The sequence below is a fragment of the Musa acuminata genome, chromosome BXJ3-2 (genome assembly GCF_036884655.1).
Source record: "Musa acuminata AAA Group cultivar baxijiao chromosome BXJ3-2, Cavendish_Baxijiao_AAA, whole genome shotgun sequence".
Taxonomy (NCBI): Eukaryota; Viridiplantae; Streptophyta; class Magnoliopsida; order Zingiberales; family Musaceae; genus Musa; species Musa acuminata.
The window spans coordinates 10,383,818-10,407,968 of NC_088350.1; the positions used below are offsets into that span (position 1 = coordinate 10,383,818).

The window sequence follows — 24,151 nt, forward strand, 5'->3', positions numbered from 1 at the left end:
GGGGTGCTCCTCTTGCTGACCTAGCTGTGGCATAGCGTGACATAGATTGTGACGTATTTTGGACCCAAAATATACCTTATGAATGCTCTCTTACCACTTCAAATGGTTTGATTCATAACACTAAGGAGCTTGGTTGGAAGAAGGTTCTGATCTTGATAAATCTTCCACCGCCAAACTTTGCTACATCATTGCTACAGGTTTTTAATTCCTTTGAAATAATAGAAATAATACCAAACATTCCAATCGGTCGACCAAACCTTCCTCTTTGGTTTTTTGTGTTCTATTCTTTGCTAATAATAGTTGGTAGTTTGCTTCACTTCCTCGTGATTGTTAGAGACAAGATAGCTGCCAATCCCTCAAATGAAACTTGTGATCAATTGAAAGAAATGATTCTGACCTTTCCTCTTCTTCCTGCATATAATCTTTATCTTTAAGGTTGGAGGCTCGTTATTATGGCGAAGGCCCACATGATACTTCGAAAACTCTTGATGATGACAAAACTGACTCTATCCAATATTTATATCAAATTTAAATTTTTTCATCTTACATATTTTATATATTTTGTTAAAGACTCCCTCAAATAACTTTGGTTCTCAAATGCTCTTCTTTGCGACCATATATATATATATATATATATATATATATATAAATAAGTATAATTAATTTTTGTTGACATTCTTAGTTTATCGAATGGTATATATAATACACCGGTTATAACATAAGTTTTTTTTACCAACGAACAGTTTGTAACCCAGTCTAGATTCAGCATATTTTCCTTTTCAGAAAAAATAACGCTCGTCAATGATCATGATAGGCTGCTGGTATTTATTTATTTTAAATTTTATAAAATTTGTCTATTCATTAAACACTATTTATCTCTTTGTCTACCATTTCTGGTTGGTGGTCAGCTTGGGTTCCGATTGTATCCTCTTTTTTATTTTTAGTTTTTGAAGACGGGGTTCACAGAGTTATGATAAAACTTGACCACCTAGTCCGGAGGTCAAAGTTTGGAGCTACGTTTCCGGTCAACAAAACACACCGCACCACGTGACGAACGGAAGCTTTATCCACCGTTATCTCGTTTCCACAGAAGAATTCTGATATTTATTTATTTATTTATTATTATTATATTATTATTATTATTATTTCTTATGGCAAGCAACGTTTCGGGTCACGAAATCAACGGAGTGCCTTGAGGATGCGTCCGGGACTCGGGAACGTTCGGCCACCTTCGGCGTAGGCAATTGCGTATATCCAACGCAAACTTCTACCCAACACCGACCGTTCCACCGACCCATCCTTGTCGGCCACAACAACTAAGAAGGATCCATCTCAGCCGTTGCTTCTTTCTTTTATTCTCTGATCTAGATCGTTGGCTTCCTCACTGCAACCCTATAAAGGACGGCTCCCTGCCCTTAAATACGACCTTTGTTTTGGTTGTGGCAATGCGTCGTTACGCGTCTGCGGTGTCCTTTAAGTGGATCCTCAGCCATCCGTAATCGATGATTTCGTTTTCGGATTGGACGATCCGTCGATCGTTGATTTCGTTTTCGGATTGGATGATCTGTTTCCGATAGGTGGTCCATCCAAATCCTCAGCCATCCCTTAATCGTTGATTTCGTTGACGAATGGGATGTTCTGTTCTCGGCACTTGAAACAGATCTACTTTCCATGCGGGGTGTATCAAAAGCCTTTTGTTCATGTGGCTTTCGTTTTCGGGGACTTAGACATTGGTCTTGAACGAATCGGGTGATCTATTGTCAATCGCTGCGGATCGGAACCGTTTGATATCTGTTGTTTTTGTTTTCTGAACGAATTGGATGATCTATTTTTTTCCCAAAGGAATATTGAGAGGCTAGGAGTTCCGATTAGTGGAATCCGACTAGTGGATTATTCTTTAACCGCTCTTTTTTTTTATTTTCTTGCGATCTATCAGAGGCCTTCACAATTTTGCCGGATTAAGGCTATTTGCGACAGATTTTATATGTACTTACGAAGCGGTAGGTGAGGCTGTGGTGTTTGTGTGGGTATTATCCTAATGGAACCCCCGCGGAGTCTGTGATGCAATTTGTGAAGGTTGCTCTGGTATGCGTTGCACGATTAAATATTTTTTCCATTAGATAGTGTTCTATTTAAGGGGTTTCCTTACTGTAATGAACGCTGCTTATTATCATGGATGCAGGTTTTCCGAAATGATCTGAACAAGGGATGTGTCCTGTTTGTTCTGGTTTAGTTGGCCTTCGTTACGTTCAATTTTTATTTGTTGCATTTATTTCCACCAGTTGGTTATGTTTGTTTGTTTTTATTTTTTGTGTGCAAGGGAAAGCGTCTGGATATGATATTTGAAAGAGAGAGGTGAGTGTTTTTCTACCTTGTTATGATATTTGGTTTGAGATATGCGCTAACCGTATCAGCATCAATGCTGTGTCTTTTGGATACTCTAGTTGGATTTAGACGGGTCTCAGGGAAGAGTTCCATCATCTTCTCATTTATTGAGGTTGCCTGTTAAATTGTTGATTATTTTTCCTGTCCTCCTTCTGTCAGCATTTTATATATATTGAAGTTAAGTCTATCTCTTTATTTTCTGAATGTTCTATTCCTAGTGTTTTTGTGGGCAGTTGCAGAAGCATCATCGTTAGGCATGATTCTATTAAATAGAGATGGTAACTCCTTTGTTGGATTGTTTTTGGTATGAGACCTAGGATTTTACATTTTTGATAAGGCTAGTTTCTGTGGCAGATTCTATATGTATCATCGATGCTGTTGGTGGGGCTATGGTGTTTTTGTAGTTATTATCTGTATGGAGCCACACGTAGCTGTGATGCAGTTTGCAAAGGATGCTCCAATTAAGGATGCTCTGGTTTTTGTTGAATGATTTAAATAGGTTTTCCATTGGATAGTGTTATATTTAAGGGGTTTCATTGTTGTGACATATGTCGCTTATTATGATGGATCCAGGGCTTCCGAAATTATCTGAACAGTGGATGTGTCCGGTTTGTGCTAGTTTAGTCAGCCCTTGTTACTTTCAAACATTAATTGTTGCCCTTACGTGCACAAGTTGGTCATTTGATACGGTTCTCATCAAAGTATGGTTGTTTGTTTTTATTTGTTGTCTGCTAGGGGAAGCTGATGGACATCTAGTTTTGCATGGGCATGGGACATTTTTTTGAAAGTGACATCTAGTATTTGGTTTCGATATGTTCTTACTCTATCATCATTCATGGAAGAGGTTCCTTTCACTTTTCATTGGCTATTTAATTGTTGATTGTCTGTCTACTTATTCCATTGGCTTGCTTCGTACATTTTATAAATTTGCACTTTTGAAGTCAGTCTTTCTCTTTGTTTTCTGAATGTTCTATTTGTAGGGTTTTTGTGTGCAGTTGCAGAAGCATCAGTATCAGCATTAGCCATAAGCCTGGTTATTAGGATTAGGACCTTTCTTGGATAGAATTTTTGGTACGAGACATACGTTTTGCCTGTTTTAAAAGGATAGTTTAGATTTAGGTGTTTAATTTATGCACGTTTGTGATATTAAGTTTTTGTCCAATTGTTAATTGTTCTTGTTGTTGTGATTTTTTAGCTGTTACTTGCTTGGCAAGTCTTTTTGGTCATACTAATGTCTCATTTGTCTCTTCTTGGATTCTGTCAGATTTCTATTTTGCAGCTTAATTATCTTTTTTGTTTTAACCTGCCTCTGGTCATCTGATGTTTGGTTTCAGTTAGCTTGTAGATGTTTTTTTAGTATGACATTTAATCATTTTTTGCTTTGAGTAAATAACTTTGATTGGTCTTTACTTTGATTGGCTCATGTTCTATTGTTTTTTATTCTACTTTATCTCTTATTAGTTGGCATTTTTTAAGTTCTCTGTACAATTTATAGTTTTTTGTTCCATGTAAACTTTTTTGTCCTTGTGTGTTTCTAGTGTAACTTTTGACAGGTGTCTTTTATGTTGCCCTATAATGCTGATGTGGCCTCATATGAGAGATTATTTTACCTTAAACAATTCATCATGTTGTTTGTTTGCAGGATTTAAATAGGGTATATGGAAGGTTATTTTGTTTGCCTATTTGGTTTATTACATCCAGTTGTATTCTTGGCTGCTCTTTCCAGATGAAATTTGGATTTTCTGTCCTGGTTTTCTACAATTAGTTATTTCGTTTGGTAGCAGGATTTTATTTTGGAGTTAATACATTTCTAAATTGGGTTAATTACATCCTTTGGTGTTCTTGGCTAGTTGTATTAGAGGAAGTCAGCTAATTTTGTTGAATAACTTGAATTCTGTAGTCATTGTTTCCATTGGCATCATTGCTGTTCATTTATTGCCAAAATGCAGTCCAACAGTGCAAAGTTGTTACATTTGAAAGGTCATTATTTTCACCGACTTTTTGATCCTTTGGCTTATAAAAGTTCTCTGCTGCATTTCTCTTCCTCTTAATTAACTTCCTTATCTCTTTTGAATCTTGTTTCCTTTATCTTGTGTGGAAGTTAGGACATGGTAATGATTTTACGTACAGGTACTTGTGCTATTAAGGTGTCTTTGTTGGTGATCTTGGGTTATGATAATTGTACTTCATATCGATTTTTGAATCAATTCAATAGCACAATTGATGGCTTCAAAAACAAGTGGGTTTTAAGGTGCATTGTTACTTTTTTCTTGTATCAAGTTGGAGGGAGGTACAGGCATGCTGTGTTCTCTTGTTTTTCCTTGAAATTCATTTTATATTGCTGATTTTTATTAGAAGTGGTAAGTTAACTTCTCAGGCTGATGTACTTTTGGCTGCTCATTTTATGTGTTGTTTGTCTACTTGAAGTTTGTTTTGGGAGTTGGGTTTCACGTTAAGAAAGCTGGGTTTCTCTTCATTATGGAGCCTTCACATTATAAACAAAGGAGTCCAATTTTCATCAAGGAATCTTCTTGTGGGGACCCAATTACTAATTGAATATATTTCCTTTATGAAGATTCTGCAACCATAGCTGATACAAACAAGTTTTCAAGATTGTTGTTTTTGGTTTGCATGATGAAGAGAATAGAAGTTCTAACCTATACTCTTGGTAATTTTCATTCGCTTCTTGTCCTGTTGGACGAAGATATCTTCTGGAATGGGCCTAAAAAATTTTATTATTTGCATGTTGTTTTTGATAGTATGTGTAGACAATATACTTAGTTCTAACGTGATCAACATTAGGTCTTTAGGAGTTTATGATATCACAATGTCACGGACTTAGCTAGAATTGCCTAAGTCGTGAGGCACCCTTGTAATAATTGTCATTGCCTTAGTTGGAGTTGTCTAAGTCGTGAAGCACCTTTACGTCAACTTCTCAGTCTTAGTTGAGATTTCCTAAGTCATGAGGTGCCATTGCGATACATGCATTCGTAAAGGATTAGTCTAGTTACAACCTTGTGCAGGTCATAAAAGACCTGTAAAACAGTAAGTTAATTAGTTTGAAAATGAGCTGCGGACAAGTCTCACGTTTCGCGAAGAGAGAAGCTTTACAAGAAATTCAGCGAGCACCTTGAGTGCAAGAGAGAAAAGAGAGGAAGGAGGGAATAAGGACTTTAGAAGGTTGATCGAACAATTATAAGCCTGCAAACAACTGTTCATCGGGTATCGTGTGCGAAGGTAAGTCCCCATCAAGTTATAATGATTATAGTTGAGATTCTTTATTGTGAGAGATTAAGAATTTTGTTGCCAATTAACCTTCAAAGATAGATAAGCTATGACTTGCAGCTCAACTTTTTCACTTCTATCATTGATGTTCTACCTTTGTTGTAGTGATCTTTTTTTTATTAATTACTAGTCATTGCATGTTGACATGTTGGTGGATATTTTCTTCTGATGGGTTTTGACTTGTCATTTGATGAATCCAGTGATGGGGTTGGATGTCTCTTTAGTTCTCCCGGTGTACTTTCTTTTTTCTGGGTAGATAAAAAATTTTGCTTACTCCTATTTTGGTGTATATTTTGGTTTTAATAACCATATAATGTCAAGAACTACTGTTGTTTCCTGTGTTTGATGCATTATGGGTATGGGCTTTGAATGAGTATGCAAGTTTATAATTTCTTTGCTTATATGTGTTGTATTTCAAATGTGTTTGGGAAAAAGAATTGAGCAGCATGTTGATAAGATTTTTGAGGGCGAGGTGCATCTTTTCTCTACTTGAATGACTTCTATGATGAAGCAAAGATGTACGATGCCAGGAACCAAGATTGCAAAATGTTTATAAGCTAACTATTGATTTCTTCATTGTATAATAGTCATTGTTTTCTTCATTGGATTGCAGACATGAAAAGATTGACTTCCTTTTGCAAAGCTAATTACTGTTTGAAAGTTAATTATTAATTTCTTCACTGTAGTTGGAACATCTACATAAAGCCTAGCATAATCAATGTTAATGGAAATTCATGGGAAAGACCCATGATTAAGTAGATTGAAAAGCTTGGAACCGACTTTTAGGTTGATCTGATCCACTAGTCTCCATTGCTGTTGCCCATGATGTTGGCAAGTTTTGATTTTGTAGTATTTTCCTGTATGTACATGTTTATATGATTCAAAGAACTGTGGAAGGTTCAATTAGGACACTGAAAAGGTTGGAAAATGACTTTTGAGTTGATTCGCTTGTGTCTGTTGCTGTTGCCTGTGATGTTTTGCAATTCATTATTGGATTTTGTTTAATTTTCCTGTGCTCACATTGAATGATTTGCTTATGTTTTGTTACAGGTGATGTGAACAATGTAGTTGGAACATCTACGGAAAGCCTAGCATGATTAAACAGAAATTCATGGGAAAGACTTTATTGGCTTTTAACTGGTTTTCCCAGGATTAACATTAGATTGAAAAGCTTGGAACTGACATTTGAATTGATCCGCTAGTACCTGTTGCTGTTGCCCATGATGTTTGCAAGTTTTGGTTGGATTTTGTTCTTTTCCTGTGTGTACAAGTTTTGGTTGTGTTTGGTTGAAAGGGGGCGGTGCATTTGGATTGAGATTAGCAAATTGAAAAGATTGGAAAATGACTTTTGATTGAGATTAGGGCATTGAGAAGGTTGGAAAATGATTTTTTAGTTGATTTGCAAGTCTCAGTATCTATTACCGGTGATGTTCTGCAATTTATGGATGGATTTTGTTTTATTTTCCCGTGCCTACATATTTGTATGTTCCAAAGAACTTTGGAAGTTCTGTTTTTGGTTGAAAACATGGTGCAATGGGATGTTGTTTACGCAAATTGGTTGTACCAAAAATTATTGTGTAGTACTCAGATTTTGTCATAAGTCATCAGATCAAGGTTTTTGATATGGTTGAATCATGTAGGTGGCAAGTTGCTTGTTTTGAGCTTCCAATGGTGATGGTGGCTGGCGTTGGTAAGCTGGCCAGAGACTTCTTTCAAGTTAGTTCATCCATGAATTGACATTGTATCCATTGATTTAATTCATGATTGTTTGTAAGAAAAATTTTCATGTTCGATGTGTTGGTAATTATACTTCTACTGAGAAGTTTATATAATATTATTTGGTAGCTTACAAGTTTTGTTTTTTGTCTGATTCTGGTAGTGTTTTGTCAGTTATTGGGTAGCATGATGTTGGTTGGGGGTGACTATTTGTGTCTCGGATTTGTATGTCTTAGGTTTTTCTCTTGAACAGGAGTCTTTGACTAGGCATATCTTTGATGAGGCATATCTGCCATGTTCATGTAGTTTTGTTTGCTCAAAACTTGCTTTTTTGTGACTTGCAATTGTATGACCCTTTTTTTGATATTGTTATGCTTCCATGCTTTACATTATGTTTTTTAGTTGGCATCTGTGTGTATTCTTGGATTTTTCATGACTAAATGACTGTTCATCACCAATTTTTGAGTGTTCGTCATGAGGGGAATTGGTCCTCAGTTTTCTTCGTTGGTGAGGTGTTTATGAATCTTAATTTTGTTTATTAGGAATTTCGGAGCATCTAATTTTGGTTGTGTTTATTTATTCAATTGTGAATTTTTGTATTACATTATTGTTTCATGATTATCTTCTATATTGTTTGTTGATATTTCAAAACTATTCCAGTAGTCTAGTTTTTTTAGTAATTTGCTAGGTTTAGATAGTAAGCTGAGTTGGAAAATGATAAGTGGAAGGTGTTCATAATTGTCTTCAGGTAACAATAAAATATTATTTTGTAAAAAATATAACTATTGGGAAATAAGCATATGATTGTTTGCAAGCATGTTTGGAAACATGTGAAGACAAAATTTGAAGCTTGAAGAATATGAGAAAAGGGTTATATATCTTGAAATTAAAGAGCATGTGTTTATCATTTTTGATGTCTACACATAAATCAAAGTTGCTTAATGGTTCTTGGGTGGACGGGTACTTATCCCTTGTGAATTTGCTTGGACTGTTTACGAGGATGTTATGATACTTGTGAGACTTTTTACTTGCTGTGGCATCTTTGAGTTATTTTGGAGCTTATTCAGTATGGTGCCAATTCCTGTTCAATTATGTTTGTTTTTTTTAATTATTACATTTTCCATGCTTTTACGACTAATTTACTGTGTTGAATGTATTTCCTGTTCAATCATGTTTGGTATTTTCTTTGACTACATTTTCCAAGTTACTATGATTATTAGATTACATTTTCTTTGACTACATTTTCTTTGTCGATTATGCAATTTGATTATTAGAAATTTGATTTTGTTGTTCATATAGGTTGTAGCATATTTTGCAATTAGTATGAGATTTGCATTGATTATGAATGTCATCGTTTATCAAACAGATGGGTTTTCTGTTTAGAATTTAAAATTAAATACAAAAACAAACAATAATAGAAATAAGACTGGTAAATTGGACATTGCAATAACCACTTTACTATCATTGTTGTTTTCCAAGCGTAGCTAAGAAGACTATAAAGTTGGATATTATGTGATGTTCATTGCTGGATAGGTATTCTCCAGGGAGGTTGATCAACTTCTCCTTTTGTCAACATTTGGTGATTGCATTGGACTTCTACTTTACTGCTTGATTGTTTTATCTAATTCTATTTATGTATTCACATTTTTCTTCTCCTTTTTCCCTAGTTGTCTTTATTTTTTCTGGTGGTTGGTAAATTTTCTATTGTTAATCTTAACATCTATAATGGTATTCAATTGGAAAATATGTTGGGCATATGATAGCTGTTGGCTTGAGAATTATGGGCATTATCTTTTTCCATGTGATAGCTGTTGGCTTTGTAGTTATCTATTGGTTCATGTTGTGAGAAGTCTGCTTCTTGTTTTGCTGTTCTGTTGTGACATTGTAGTTCCATAAGCATTGTTCCATCACCAGGTGCAGTCTGGTTTTGCATATATAAGAGAGATGATTACATCTATCTTGACTCTCTCCAGATAGATTATATAAAGCCTGGTGACTGATACATCTGCTGTGTTATTCTCTACATAATACGCCTGGTCTCTTTATGTATTCATTTGTTGTCTTTCAGATCTTCTGAACATCGATCTCCTCCTTGAATTTTTGTTGTGGCATCCAATAGATTTTTTATTTCTGAAATTTTGGGGTGTCTTAGCTTCTGAACCTTAATTTTGTGTTTTTAATGTGATCTATCATGATCATGGGGTCATCAAAATGTCTGTTTTTGTTGGAACTTTCTGTGATATACTGATAATGAAAATGGTACATTCTCTGTTCTAATGAGTTCATTACATCCATTGTTATTTTTCACTTGGCTATTGAAGAGCCTATAGTTTTTATGTCCTGGTTTTGGTGTTTTGGTTTTGGTTAATTTTTCAGAATTTCATTTTTTTTTCCTCTTGACATTGCATTGGGTGGTACAAATTATTTTGTGCTTCATCTTTGTGAACCATTGATATCAGAATTTCTCTGTGGTCTCTTTCCCTTTATTCAGGTTTTGCTTTTCTTTTCTTTGAGATGCATCCCTGTTTCTCTTATTCTATGCTTCATTTATTGTTCAAGAAGCTAGGATGGGACTAACAGTGACTGCAGTAAACCATGGTTGGTTATCTCGAGCAATAATGGTATGTAATTTTGACAGTCTGTTAAATATTCATCAGTAGGGTCACTCGGCGAACTGGGTTTTCATTTTTATTATATTTTGTAGTTGCAGCAATCTGTAAGTCATTATATTTTGGTTTCTGAAAGTTTGGGATGTCTTAGTTTCTGAAAGTAGGTCATCAAAATGTGTGATTGTAGGAATAGATCATAAAAGTGTCTGTGTTTGTAGGAATTCTGTGATGTAATGATAATGTAAGCTTTATGTTCTCTGTTCTGGTGAGTTCATTTACATCCATTCTTCTTCACTCGACTGTCAAAGAACCTATAGATTAATTTTCACAATATCCTTTTTTTTTCTTTTAAATAGATTTTAATTGTACATTGCCTTCAATTCTATATCACAATTTTTGTTGTTACTTTATGGACATTGTATTAGGTGGTACAAATTATGTTGCACTTCATCATTGTGAACCATTGGTACTAAATCTCTCTGCTGCTCTCTTTCCACTTGTTCAGCTTTTGCTCGTCTCTTTTTCTAAACATGTGCTTGATTCTCTTCTATGCTTTATCTATTGTTCAGAAGTTAGGACAAGGCTAACAGTGAATGTGGTATGTAATTTTCACTTGTTTGGATGGTCTGTTAAATATTCATTAATTGGGTCATTTGGCAAACAGGTTTTTGATTTCTGTAATATTTTGAAGCGGCAGCATGTTAGTCATGTTCGAGTCTAAGGATGTTTAGATGTACTCTATATATGAAGTTTTTTCTTTTGCATTATTTCTGAATTTTTTTTTTTATTCCTATATGCATCTATCTCATGTTAGTTCGTTTGGTTTTGTATCTTGATTATGTTATGAACTATTTCAATATGGTTAAAGAGATCGTACCGGTCCGTATCGGTATACTAACTAGTTGTTGGTATGGTACGTATCGAGTTGTACCAAATGTACCGACACATGGTATATTGATATTGATATACTACCCATACTGGTCCCTTGTGGGACTGGTACGTACCACTCATACCGGTACTCTGTGGTACAACGAACCTTGAGTGTAAGAGTTGTAAATGAGTTCAATATCTCCTACTGACATCCACACAGTTATAGTTGCCTTATTTTTGCTTTGTGTTTTTTGTATGTTCGGTAAATTAATAATTTGTTTGTTTAATGTTTTCTGTTTGGCATTTGTATTGTCACAAAAGATGCTTCCTCTCGAGTATTTTCAACAAAAAAGAAACCATGCCCATTGGTGAACATTTTGTAGGCAGCATTCTAGTGCATGTTAAGGAACATCATCATGTTAATTATAAGCTTCTCTGAGAGCAGCTGTAGGAAAAACTTGGATTTTGTTCTTTACTGGCAGGGCTTATGAATGATACTGGTGTTTTGAGTTTGAGACTTAAATAAGCCCTACTTGTATTTATTGTTGCTGTAATTAACTTACTCTAGGAGCTGTTCTGGTTATGCAAGCCACACATTAATATGAGCAAATACATCAGAATTTCTAAATTGGATACTGGTGAACCTACATGGTACATGGATATAGACTCGGGTATTCATGTTATTGTCTATCTTATAGCTTGAGCTAATCAGCTGTAAGTGTTCATTTTTCAGTAATGTGGAAAAGAAGTTTCAGGAGTCCCCACAAAATTAAATGTTTCAGTGGCATCAATGTTATACAAACTCCCTATACAAAATTCTTGTAAAAACTTCATTGGTGAAGAACCTCATCGGTTGTTTACCTTGATTTATTCAAGGTTGTGGAAGGCATTAACAATCTTTTTGTAGTTGAAAGCTTTTTTGTGGTTCATCAATATGTTGGGATTTGTTTATTGTCTTCTTAGAACTCTGACGTGTATATTCCTTTTATATTAGACATCAAAGAAATTTTTATTTTTTATCTGTTGTTAGTTGTAATTTTTACTAGGATGTTTTTTGATTGTGATGTCAAATGAGTGCTTTTAAGTGATTTAAAGGTAGCACAGTTGTGGTGTTAGAACACTGTTTTAGTGATCATTCAAGTATTTAGACATTATTTTAAGCACTATGTAGCCTTGTTTGGGTAACTACCTTTTTATGTAGTGTAACTACCTTTTTAAGCACTATATACTGTGTATATGTATGTGTACTTGTTGTGAGTATCAAAACAACGGGCGTTACACATTACAAGTCCTCTTCCCTTTCCTTTTATTTGCATCAGACTTTAGATGTTTAGTTGTTTTGTGATTATATGTGAATTTTTTGCATGTCTTGCGCAACTGATGTGTGTTCTGTGTCTTGCAATGTCTATAATTCCTTGTACAAGACCATACTGGAAAGACATGAGAATGTCTTGGTCGTTGCATTTGGTAATGTGTATTTATGCTAGATTTATTTTTGACTCAATAGATTAGCAATAAATTTATATGTTATATTTATATGTCCTTGTTCATGTCTAGTGAATTCATCATGGAAATTTATTATTGCTTAGAAATTGTGATTGTTCTGTTTTCTGAATATTTATCATGTACTTTATATGTATGTTATATTTATGCAGCTTTTGATCCGTTTTCATCCCTTCTTTCTGACTTGTTATCCATTCCATGTTAAACTGACAGAAACTGTCACAATGTTGTATAATGATGTCATTTTATTCCCCTTCAATAGTATTTGAATTGCCTTGCTGTCCATTCCAACCAAAGAATTGTATCTCAACTATCAGACGTATACTAGTTTAGGTCTAAGAATAATATTAAGTATTAGACCTATATCTGTTTAGTCCCACATTGGTATGGGTCTAAACCATATTGGCGGGGAAGGGTGTGGGCGAGGCATCACACAGAGGCACGAGGCCTTGCAGTGGGAGCATACAGCAAAGGCGACGGACGGGCGAAGAGTAGAATTACAACAATTTAGGGGTACTATTTGGGTAAAAAGAAGAAGGCATCAACAATATGTTTATGAGCTCTTATGCAAGAGCCATGGGATAAAAGCACCACCTTGTTGTTCCAGCTGTTTTGTGTTTCCTGATATTACTAAACTACTTAGTTGATTTTTCTTCTTTCATGTTGTTAGGGTTCTCTGGTATCATCGATTGAGATGTGGTCTAAGCATCCTTTAGTAGTTTTATTATTGTTATAAAATTCTATTTTTTTATGAACCTAGAAGGTCAGGCAGAGAACTATGTCAATAATGATAGCTGCAAGAAAGGGTTGGTGTTTGCTAATATTTAGATCTGGGCTGTTGGTTGTCATTGTGTTTGAAACATTAATTATAGAAGGAAAGCGGAATTTGGGTTTCTTAGTTTCTTTAGTTGATTCTTGGTCTGCTCAGGATGAGTTCTAGTTTCTTCAGTTGATTCTTAGTCTGCTCAGGATGAGTTCTAGTTTCTTTTATCGGTTCTTATTCTGCACCAGAGTAGTATATGATGTATTATTGGGAGTCCTGACATGATAGTCAGTTTCAATGAGTTCAGCTTGTTGGTTCATCAATTTCATACATGAAATGGTTCTGGATTTTGGATCCGCATTTTGTGTGTCATGAGCAAGCTCTGGTTATTCTAATTGATTAGGTTTTTAATGTGCTGATACTCTTCTCCAAGGGAACCATACTCTTATCATTCTTTTTGTGTTTAGGAGGAAAGCCAATTATCATTCTTTTTGCACCCTCAAAAAAGTTTTTCATGTTTGGGCTTTTGAAGTTGATCTTGTGATTGCTTGACAACCATCAGTATCTTGCAGTATGGATTAGCTTATGTGTAAGGTTCAGATAGATGGTGCAGGTTTTATTATGTAAAGAAATAGAACACTTCGTCTAGCCTTGGTTTCATTATTATTATTCTATTTCCATTTCCTTGCTTGGTTGGCAACATGAGCATTGATATTTGTAGTGGATCATGTAAATGTGAAGCTTGTTATATTGGGTTGAAGCTGCTAATAACTGGATTGATGGTTCTTTGTTTGGTTGATTGGCTGACTGATCATCCCAATGGCACTGGACTAGTTGATTCAATTTGTTGGGACTGACTGATGGTTGTCATCAAGTTATTAGTTGGGACTGATCTTTGAATAATGCTGCAGCATGAGGCCGATTATAGTTTATAGTTTTGACTGGCCATCAGATAATGGCACTGGAACAGTTCATTGGATATGGAATAGTGGTGCAGGTTTTAGGTTGTCGTAGGGTTCAGTTTGACCGGGCTTTGCTAATCATGTGTGTTTGTTCTTATTTCAATGTTTTTTATAGTTTGTCTCAGGTATGTTTCAGCGGTGTTGGATGGTTTTGTCTAGTTTGTTTGTTGCGTAATAACGTGTGATCATAGTTTTTTTTTCATATAAATATAAATTTAGTGGAATTTACTAGTTTCTTTCTTTTTGTCGAACATTAGTCCTTGAATTTTTTTTGTCGTTTTGTTGATTTTGTTGTATTAGGTGTATTTTAATATATTATTTGTCTGGTTTCTGTATGCTTTTGTTGTAGATGCGGGATGACCCAAACTACATCTTTCCAATGTGTCTTCTAGGATAGTTATGATAGTATAACGTTGGTTGGTTGTTGGTTGCTGGTTGCTTAACGCTGATTGTTTGTAAGTTCTTTTGTAGCTTCACACTTCCATCACTGGACATTAATGTTACGTTTAGCATTGTTACAACTGCTTCAATTTGGAGTGGATACTTTTGTTTAGTCGTGTAATAATATGAAAACTTTTGTGTCTTCACATTGCTCGTCTAAATGGATGAGAGGGGGGTCGTGGGCATTGCTGCAGATAATGCATGCGAGTGGACGATGGTAATGTGCTGCTTGTGAACGTGGATGCTTGTCCGTGGGTTTCTGTTTTGTTATAATTTGAGATTATCGTTGGTTGCCTTTGTGTTTGTTTTGACATAATTTTTAGGTTTGTTGCTTAACACTGCCATTGCCAGTCTCAAGCCTGGATGAGAAAACGTGGAGGGGGCAATAGGTGATCGGTACCTCTGTCTGTTGTAAATAATCCAAATGATCTGCGAGTATCACAACATGAGTGCATTGCTTGCCCATAGGAGTACATTGTATTTTTTCAAAATTGAATGTTTTATCAAATTAGGATTTTTTCTAGGGTAATATTTCTATAGATGTGTTAGAACTTCTATATTTAGAGTAGCAAGTCTTAGATCATTCAAAAGATATTCTTATTATTCGAAACTTATCCAAAAATAATAATTTCATTAGTGTAAATGTAAGCACGTAAAATATGATTCATCATGTCTAGTTTTTCATTCATCACCTTCACATATTCTTATTAGATGATATTTAGATTTTAAATTAATTTTTAAAAATATATAAGTATCATGTAATTCATCCAACATGTTATCTAGCTTAGGAATAGGATGTCTATATCATGATTTTGTTGGTTTATTTGGTATGCTTGCACTTAGAATGAAATCAATTTGATGCTCAATTTCTTTAATTGATGGTAAATCATTAGGAACTTCTTGTACATCAACAATAACATTAGTCAAATTTTTATTATTTTTTTAACAGTAATCAAAACCTCATTGTATATAAGTATAAATAAGTTGCATGCGTAAGGTTTTTACATCATTCATTTTGGCATAAACACTTATTTTTCTTTCTCTTAAGCTTTCCTTGTTTTCTCTCATTGTTTCTCAATATTCTCATTTTTACCACTCAATTTATTTATTTATTTATTTTTTTCTTTCTTACTCCCTCTCCAAACTTTTGATTAATGAAGACTTAAGCTTCTCAAATTATTATTTTATATACATTTGGTCTTAAAAAATTGTCATTGGAGGTAATGATCGAAGCTGATATTTCTACCTATCTATGATGAAAGAATAATGGTTTTTGAACCAATCGTGTATTAACCTTTGATCATATTGCCAAGGTCTCCCTAACAACATATGACCAGCATACATAGGTACTATATTACACCAAACTTGATTCTTATATCTACCAATTGAAAAATAAATTAACACTTGCTGATTTATCTTTACTAAACTATCTATCATTCAACCATTGTATCTTGTAAGGTTTTAGATGTTTGATATTAGATAATTTTAGCTTCTCCACGAGCAAGGTGCTTACCACTTTTGTTCAACTTCCATTATCAACAATCACATTGCACAACTTGTTAGCAATCAAATAATAAGTATAAAAAAGATTTTCACGTTCATCTTGTTTATCATTTTTATTGTACAAACTAAGTGTGCATTGAACAATTAGATTTTTACTTTTAATATACTCTACATCACTAGCATCCTCTGGAATGTCATCATCAACCTATCTCTCACTTTTAGATTATGCAATCCTATCTCTCATAATCATCACAATCCTACCCCTCATAATCATAACTCTCTTATTAGGACATTCACGTGTCATGTGTCCATGCCTAAGGCATTTAAAACATTTAATGCCTCTAGTTTGATTAAGTTGATTCTCACTTTTACCCTTGCTGCTTGATTTATTTTTGCCTTTAGTTTCATAAATTTCAGGCTTAACAATCGGTTTATCATCATTTTTACTCTAATTCGATTTTCAAGAGAAAGAAGAACCCAAATAAGGTTTTGAATCATACATCGTGTCTTTTCTTTTGAGTTATCTCTCAATTTTCATGGCTAAATTCATCATGTCCTCAATCTCCTCATAATGTTGTAACTCCATAAGATCAGTAATGTTCTTATTTAATCCACTCAGGAATTGAGTTATGGTCACCTCACGGTCTTTTTTCACAGTAGCCCTTATCATGACTATCTCCATCTCCTTGTGATATTCATCAACACTCATGGAATCTTGTGTCAAATTTTGCAACCGTTGATGCTCATAATTTGTTTCATCTCCAACCAAATCTCCATGGGCTTTTAATTGTTTCTACAACATTTTACCTTTTTCTCTTCGGAGTAGTTGTGTGACATTCAAAGATTAGCTTCATTTTTCGTTCTCATTCCAAATAGGCATATGGATTATTCTTCTCTTGAAAAGGTGAAATTTTCATTTTGATGTTGCCTATGTTTTTATCCACACTATCAAAACGTCATCTCCTAGGACTAACATCTTGACCAATTAGAGTAACTTGGTCATCGTCCATGTTATCTCCACCATCATCTTCATCATTGACAAAGGCTGGTTCTCTCACGTCGTGATTCATCTTGCAATCTATTAATTGCATCATCATGTCATTCTAGATGATCTCTTACATCTTCTATCACTTTGAACATACGTTCAAATTGTTGCTGCATTGCTTGAACCAAAAGATCATTTGATGAAGAACTCACTTCTTTATCTTTAAACATGTTTATAACCTGAAAAATAAAGTTAGAATAACCTTACCAACACTCCCTCATGTGTTTCACTCAAGATTTGATTCACTCCACTAGTGTTTCACATAATTTTTGACTTTTCTCGATATTGATCTCCTCTTTTGTTTTGTTCTGTTCTTAGATTAAGTAATGTACGTAAACAAACAATTCAGATTATGACAATTCAAGGGTAATAAAATTGGGCAGATCTAAAAGAAACTAAAAAATAGGCCAATTTAAAGATGTGTGAAATACACTTCAATCAGAAGCAAAGATTAGATTTTAAATATAAAAGAAAATTTTCTAGAATAAAGAAAGATTTCCATCTCGAAACAAGAATTCAAATGAACAAAGATAGAATTATGTAATTTGTAAGAATTCCTTGAATCAATGATTTTTTTAAAATTCTGATCTCTTTCTTTTTTTTTTTACCTTTAATTTCTCTCTCTCTCTCTCTCTCTCTAACCTTTGATTTTTTTTCTCTTTTTTTTGACTTTTTGATTTTCTTTTTCTTTTCTATTCTTTTTCTTTTTATATTATAAAGTGTAAAAAAAAATAGTAATAACACAATAAGGAAGATAAAGGAAGAATAACAATTATAGATATGGTGTTAAAAGAAGAAGAAGAAGACGAGAAAAGGGAAAGTTAAAAGATAGGAAATAAATGGATACTCAAACCTCAAACTTAGCAAATGATGTAAATCATCAACTTAGCAACCATACATCCCGATAGCTAAAAAGCTATGATACATATGAAATACAAATTAACTAGATTGAAGTAAGGGAAACTATTCTAATTACTTTATCAATGAAAAATTGATGAAATAATTAGAACAATAATTTGATTCCCTTAAAATGCCACAAATAGAAAAGTTTGATAAGTTTCAAAGTTCTTGCAAGAACTTTAAAATAAAACACTCACCAGTATTGAAAGATGATTATACTTCTTAATTGCCTCCTTACAAAGGGAGTCAATCTTGTTTATATAGTACAAGGTCAAGTACAAAGGGAATGAATCCATTAAATACATTAAATGACTCATATTCTAAATTCATATATTACTCATGAATCTGTTTTGAATTGATTTGAATGATTATTCATGAATAAGTTCATAATTCCTAATATGGTCCAATATGGTTAAATGATTTTTATTCTTCAAAATGGACTAAAATTTCATCATTCTCTCAAAGCTAGACTTTCTCTTCTTGATTTGAACTTATTTGAATCATGTTGATCAATTTAGGCTCTTCTTGTATCAATAGAACCTTGACCGAGTCTTGACCAGTTTGTTCATTCCAAATACCTTTCAATAAACAAGTTAACGCTTCTTTCATCCTTTTAGCTTCAACTCTTGTCATTGGAGTTAAAGGGTCTACGGTAGAATTATTATCAACTTGATGGTTCATATTAGATTAAGTATAAAGTTTATACAAAATAGCTTTGTCTACACATGCCATAGACTAAAGCCTAATATCTCTTAGAGTAGTCTAGGAGAGTGTACCCCACCTCACAAAGGTGGAATGGTCTCACTCCATCAGACTTATCTCCAAGAGTAGTTAAACAAAAGGATAGTCATGATTACACATGCTGTAGACTACGATTGCTTACCGTAGTAAAAAATAAAATATAATATCCAAACATGCCTAGATTACTTGTGAGTACATCATATTATTAAAGCAGATAACTACGGAATATATATAGTTCTTCAACATCATTCCTGAGTGTCACTTGAAAAATTAAATCTATATATATATTTTTTAAAAATAACATTTAAGTCTGATGGCATCATAAACCAAATTACATCAACACTATCAAATAAAACATTTCTTGATAAGATTCATAATGATATAAAAGTTTATGATCATGACATTAGTTTATAGCTTCTCCCTCAATATTATCAACAAAAAGAATAGAGTATACAAATAATCTAAATAGTCTTCATAAGTCATTAAACATCACTACTGTATAAGCCATGAATACTAAAAAATTACAATAAAGATAGATTATAGATCATAAGCCATGAGCACTAAGAAATCAAGAAAAGTACGTCATTAAAAGTAATAAGTTAAGAGAAATATACATAATAAGCCATGGAACCTAAGATGTCATAAAATCCAACATAAATTATAAACACATTAATGAGAGAGACAATATAAGTCAAATCTTTGGATACTTTTTCCACTTTGTACTTGGCAAAAATAATATTACATAAATGATCCAAAATTTTTAAACTTAATTTCCTTTTATGATAAGTCATTTTTGTGAGTTTCTAAATGTGATATCCACTTTCTAAAATACTCATTGAGTAGATTGAAAGACTCAATAATTTCATGTAAGATATTAATAAAACAAACGTAGCCGACTCAAGCAAGACAACTAAAGAACTTAAATGACATGAACGAGTAGATCATCTATATTAAAAAAATATTAGAATACTTCTTCTCTTCATCATTAGCTAAAAGAAGTATGACAAACTTGTTGAATAATTGATGAGTTTATTGGACTGATATATTTTTGAGATAAGTAATGTATGAAATACTTCGATCATAGACTTAGGATACTAAAAGGTCAACTATCGAGTAGGAGAGTATAAAATTATCGTGTCAAGAAATTAGTTATCGAGTAGGAGAGGTCAACATTGTGTCGAGAAATTATCGTGTCAAAAATTAGTTGTCGAGCTGAAGGATTTATCGACATGCTAGAGATCAGACTTCATGCTATAGATCAGACTTCATGCTATAGGTTTGGGTATCGTATCAGCAAGATTCCAATATTGCGTTAAAAGATTAGATTGTTGAATCTCAGATTTTGATGATGAAATCAATTGTACATTGTTTGATCTAATCTATATGTTGAGAAAAGTGTGCAGGATTAACTACGATAGCAGTAAGACATAAAACAGGTGTTGTGTTGGAGTCAAGATCGAGATCTCATTCGAAGAAGTTCAAGAGTTCGTCGGAAGTCCGGACGTTCGTCGGTATTTCTGCTGGAACCAATCGAGAAGTCCAGGAACTTACTAAAGAAGCTCGTCGGAACTCACCAAGAAGATCGTCATAAAGTCCGGGAGCTTGTCGGGAGTCCGCCGGAACATTACCGAGAGTTCGTCGGAAGATCGCCGGAAGCTCATTGGAAGAGCAATTAACGTACCAGAACAAGAGTGCTTTGATTATGTCTTAGTTAGTAGTTAGACAATAGATTGAGTTAGAATTGGGAAGTAATCCCACTAACTTAATTATGGGCCAACTGGGCCCATAATAAGGCTGAATTGGACCAGATTGAACAGCCCATTCAGCCTCTAAAATCATGGCCGGCGGTGGCACCGCTTGAGAGACATAGTCTCTCAAGTGGTCTGGGCGGTGGTACCGCTGGCAGTTAATGCTGCCAGTGGTGGAACCATCTAGTATCAGGTGGTAGGTGGTAGTACTGCCCAGTAATGGCAGTGGTACCGCCAATACCCCGAAAATCCGAGATGAGACACTTTTGGCTCCATTTTTGAAGCCATTGGGGCCTATAAATACCCCACCTCTTTTGCATGAAAGGGTACGAAAGTGTTGGCATAATTGGGCCAGATTGAACAACCCATTCAACCATTGAAATCATGGCCAGTGGTGGCACCGCTTGGGAGACCTAGTCTCCCAGGTGGTCTAGGCGATGGTACCACTCAGATTGGGAGGTGGTACCACTAGCAGTTAATGCTGCCAGCGGTGGTGCCGCCCTTATCAAGCGGTGGTACCGCCAAAGCTCGATCTTCGAGCTCTATCAGGCGGTGGTACCACCCAGTGTTAAGTGTCAGGCAATGGTACCACCATTACCTCGGAAATCCGGGATGAGACACTTTTTGGCTCTATTTTTGAAGCCATTCGGGCCTATAAATATCTTATCCTTTTCTGCATGAAAGGGTAACAAAGTGCTATTATATGTGTGAAAAATCTAAGTGTTTGGGATGTGAAAAGTGTTCTAAAAGTGAGAAAAGTTCTCCTCCTCCCTCTCTTAGCCTTGTAACCATCCAAGAAAGAGGAGTGAGACTTGTAAGGGTTGTCTCCTAAACCCGGCAAAAGGAGAAGAGCTGTAAAAGTTGGTTGGTCTTCACCTATTGAAGGAAGGTCTTTAGTGGACGTCGTTGACCTTGACGGAGGATGAATCCGAAGTGAATGTAGGTCTCATTGATCGAACCACTCTAAATTTTGGTTTTCTTTTCCTTTTGTGCAATTTACTTTATTGCAAACCTTCTTAAGCTTTTCCTTATATTCTTATAAAAGTTTTAAGTTGAACATCCTTCTAAAATGATTTGAATCAAGACGAATATTTTACGAAATTTAAGAATTTTCTACTACATTAATTCATCCTCCCCTCTTAGTGCCGCTCTTGATCCTAATATGTATGTCGTGGGAAAATTGACATGCTTGTGGAATAAGCGATATGCCGAAGGAAAGACCAATATGCTGGAGGTTCAAAAGATCGAACGAAATACTATAAGAGCATATAATATATGGATATGTGGTTGACTGGTATGGATGTGGATGAGGGATGGTATCCAACTTTAGCTTCTGCACCATCTCCGGTTATGGCTCTAGTAGTAATTTGAGGTTACAAGTGTCATATGTGGTCGACGATGAAAGTTGGGTGAGAAAAAATGTGTTTCACACTAAATGCACTTCTCTTGGTAAAGTGTGCTTGGTGATCATCAACAGTGATAGCTTTGAGAATGTGGTATCTTTGGAGATGGTGTAGAAGCTAAAGTTGGATACCATCCTTCATCCACATCCATACCAGTTATGTTGGCTGCAAAAAGGAAATGACATCAATGTAACTAAAAGATGTTTAGTTTCATTTTCTATTGGCAAGTATTATAAAGATGAAGTATGGTGTGATGTTGCTCCTATGGATGCTTGCCATTTGTTGTTAGGAAGACCTTGGCATTATGATAGAAGGGTGTTGTATGACGACTACAAACATACTTATTCTTTTAAGGTGAATGAAAAGAAGATTATTTTAGCTCCATTACAACCATCCGAAATCAGTGCACCAAAGAAGAAAATTAGCGCTTTTATGTCCTATGATGAATGCAAAGATGAATTAGTTAAGGGAGGTCATGTTATGGCTCTAGTAGTAGTAGAGGAAAATAAACAATACAAGGAGACACTAGCAATCATGAAACAAATCTTGGAAGAGTTTGAAGATGTTATACCAGAAGAGATTCCACATGGCCTTCCACCCTTGAGAGATATCCAGCATCACATTGATCTTATTCCAGGGGTTGTTCTACCTAATAAGGCAGCATATAGAATGAGTCCCAAGGAGCATGAAGAACTTCAAAGGCAAGTTGATGAATTGGTGAAAAAAGAGTTAATTCGGGCGAGCATGAGTCCTTGTGCGGTTCCAGCCTTGTTGGCGCCAAAGAATGATGGTTCCTAGAGAATATGCGTGGATAGTCGCACCATCAACAAAATCACAATGGACTATCGCTTTCCTATTCCAAGGTTAGATGATTTAATTGATCAATTGTGTGGTGCTTATATTTTCTCAAAAATTGATTTGAGGAGTGGCTATCACCAAATAAGAATGAGGCCCGGATATGAGTGGAAAATAATATTTAAAACTAAAGAAGGCTTATATGAATGGTTGGTTATGCCATTTGGGCTATCTAATGCTCCTAGCACCTTCATGAGATTTATGAATCACATACTTAAGCCATGCATTGGAATATTTGTTATAGTTTATTTTGACGATATATTGGTGTACAGCAAGAGCGAAGAGGAGCATATCAATCATCTGAAAGAGATCTTTCTTATTTTGAGGCATCATAAACTTTAAGCTAATCTAAAGAAGTGTGATTTCTTTACTTCTAGTGTGGTGTTTCTGGGGTATGTTGTTTCAAAAGATGGAATCATAATGGATCAAAGTAAGGTAGAGGCTATTCTCAGTTGGCCAACACCTGAGTTTCCATGACTTAACTTCGTTTTACAAAAGATTTATCAAGGATTTTAGCTCTATTGTCGTTCCAATCACCGAATGTCTAAAATGTGATAAATTCAAATGGACTAGTGAAGCTAATGATGCTTTTGAGCTTTTGAAAAGAAAGGTGACTAAAGCTCCTATCTTAGTTCTTACCAAATTTTGATAATGTGTTTGAAGTTGAATGTGATGTATCTAATGTGGGATTTGGTGCTGTTTTGAGCCAAGACAGAAAGCCCATTGTATTTTTTAGTGAAAATATGAATGATACGAGAAAGAAATACTCTACTTATGATAAGGAGTTTTATGCGATTTATCGAGCTTTGTCTCATTGGAGTCAATATCTTCTTGCCAAGTCATTTGTTATATATTCTGATCATGAGGCATTAAAGTTCATTAGTCACCAGCACAAGCTAAATAAGAGGCATGCAGCTTGGGTGGAGTTTTTACAATCTTACAACTTTACAATCAAGCACAAATCTGGTGTTCAAAATGTAGTTGCTGACGCATTGAGCAGAAAGCATTCTTTATTATTTTAGCAATGGAAGTCAAAGTGGTTGGATTTGAAACATTCAAAGATCTATATGAGAATGATGTGGATTTCGGCTTGATATGGTAGAATTGTAAATCAGGTTCCTTTCAATAATTTTTTATCTTCGATGATTTTCTTTTTCGAGCTAATGCTTTATGTATTCCATCTTGTTCTTTGAGACAAGTAATTCTAGCTGAAGCTCATGGTGGTGTTTTGGGAGGACATTTCGGTAGGGACAAGACTCTAGCTCTTGTTCAATCAAATTTCTACTAGCCTAAAATATTCAGAGATATGGATAAACATGTGAAGCAATGCCGATTGTGTCATTTGGCAAAAACAAGAAGTCAAAATTCTGGTTTGTACACTCCATTGCCAGTGCCAAATTCTCCATAGGAGGATGAGTCTTG

At 34.7% G+C, this 24,151-nt stretch overlaps 1 long non-coding RNA gene across 6 annotated transcripts; it reads left to right on the forward strand.

Moving 5' to 3' along the window:
* Positions 1-1,410: 1,410 nt before the first annotated feature.
* On the forward strand, positions 1,411-14,324 carry LOC135631746 (uncharacterized). Of its 6 annotated transcripts, none has more exons than XR_010494486.1 (4): positions 1,411-2,085; positions 2,183-2,663; positions 2,740-5,053; positions 6,721-14,324. It is a non-coding gene; the product is annotated as an uncharacterized LOC135631746 (long non-coding RNA). The 6 variants fall into 6 exon arrangements; XR_010494487.1 differs by having other exon boundaries at positions 2,183-2,497; positions 2,604-5,053; XR_010494484.1 differs by having other exon boundaries at positions 2,183-2,355; positions 2,445-5,053.
* Positions 14,325-24,151: the final 9,827 nt, after the last annotated feature.